Raw genomic sequence first — 2,106 nt, 5'->3', positions numbered from 1 at the left:
GCCGCTCGTCGGGCGCTGTTCGCGGGGCTGCGCGGCGGCTCCGCTCGCTCCCGAGGCCCGGCCCCGCTTGGAGGCGGGCCCAGCGATTACTCACAATGTTTTTAGGGGATTTCGGGGGCCCCCCTCCCGCTGACTGGAGGGGTTGGTGATGTCACCCAGGTCCCGGTCTGGAGCGAGGCCAGGCTGCTTGGCTGCGGCGGCCCGCCCGCCCGCGCCGGGGGACGCTTGGGCCTGTTGCGCCCGCGAGGGCCGGGTGGCTGCTCTCGGCCCGGGTTTCCGTGCCTTTTGGTGGTAGTTGCTTCAGAAACACTCGTCCATTTCCTGTCTGTCACGATCAGATGTAGTTGGGGGACAAGGGAACGCCTGGGCCCCACACCTGATAGTGGGACAGTGAGGTCCACTGCAGGGAGGGGCGGCCGAGGCTCAGGCCGTCTATCCCGCCAGCCCGAGGGGACCCGGGATCCTCTACACTCGGGCCGGTGTGGGATGCATCCAGACGGGGCAGTGGGTGGCATGGGGCGCCAGCGATCCGCTCAAACTTGCAGTCACATCCCCCGGTCGCCTCTCCGGGCCTCCAGCTAGGGTCCAGCCTCGGTTAAGACTCTTCCACTAACTGACCATCTTGGGATCCCTCGACGCGGGGAACACCCCCAAACCGAAGGGACATGTGTGCTGGATGGGGCTTGGGGGCCCCGGGCTGCGCAGCTCCCAGATTGCCCCTCTGTGGAATGAGGATGGTCCACTGGCCGCTTGCTGAGTCTTTGCAGATGGATAAAGACTTCTTTTCTCTGCATTCGTTCTAAATTCAGAATCATTTGGGAATTTGTAAAGACTGGAAATTCTGACTCGCTTTCCCAGGCTCTGAAAAAACAGGAAGAGAAAAGTGAAAACAAAGTTACCATCCGTCCCACTCATTTCAGTTTCTCCTTGAGGCCCTGGATAGAAAAAAGTCGACTTGCTTTGGAGGCGGCTGATTTCAGGTGGATGTTCGTTGTTGTTAGGTGATGGTGTTAGTCAAGTGGACAGCGGCTCTTAACGACCTTATGAACAACAGATTTGAACCTCGCTCCATCCTGACGATCTCTGATAACGCTCAAGCTCACTGTTAACACTGTCACTGGGCCAATCCATCTCCTGGAGTCTTCCCCTCTTTCTCTTATCCTCCACCTTTCCCAGCATGGTGGCTTTTCCTTAGCACTGACTTCTCCTAGTAACATGCTCTAAGTATATGAGATGAAGTTTCACCATCCTTGTCTCCAAGGAGCAGCGTGGTTGTACTTACTCCAAGACAAACGTGTTTGTTCTTATAGCAGTCCAAAATTCAGTTCTCCAACACCACAATTCAAAGGCAGGGATTTGTTTTTTTCATTTAAAATTTTAAAAATTTTAAATTTTATACTGGTTTACTTACAAAGTTCCTACACACTGTTTTTCACACCAGATCTTCCCCATTTCCTTTACCCACCCATCAAATTGTGCGACCCTATGATTCACACCACACACACACACACACACACACACACACACACATCCTTATCCCTCTGCTCCCATCCTCTCCAACTTGGATCCTCATACATGTTTTACAATAATGGTCTTACAGTATTTTACCTTATGGGACTGAGTTCACTTAGCATAATGTTCTTCCGTCCCTCCCAAGTGAGGCAGTAATTATTGCTCCTGTGTGGTGGTGCATAGTATTCCAACATGTAAATGTACCATTATTTCTCAATCTATTTGACTGTGGTTGGACAGTTGGGCTGTTTCCATGTTCTTGTTATGGTGAATTACACTGCTATGGACACTGGTGTACAAGTCTCTTGTGCCTTAGTTACCATTTTCTTGGGGTATATTACAAAACAGTGGAATAGCTGGGTCACATGGAATTTCCATGTTCAGCTTTTTTTAGGAAATGTCAAACTGCCTTCTAGAGTGGTTGTATCATTTTACAATCCACCAACAATGTATAAGAGTTCCTATCTCAAAAAAAATAAAAAAAAAAAGAGTTCCTATCTCACCACATCATCTTCAATATTTGTTACTTGCTATACTGTTAAACTTTGCCACTGCTACTGGAGCAAGACATATTTCAACGTGGTTTTTTAATAA

This window comes from Elephantulus edwardii, unplaced genomic scaffold, assembly GCF_000299155.1.
Source record: "Elephantulus edwardii isolate Elephantulus edwardi_28Jun2011 unplaced genomic scaffold, EleEdw1.0 scaffold00126, whole genome shotgun sequence".
In the NCBI taxonomy this organism is placed as follows: Eukaryota; Metazoa; Chordata; class Mammalia; order Macroscelidea; family Macroscelididae; genus Elephantulus; species Elephantulus edwardii.
Note: the sequence above shows the minus strand (reverse complement) of the source record.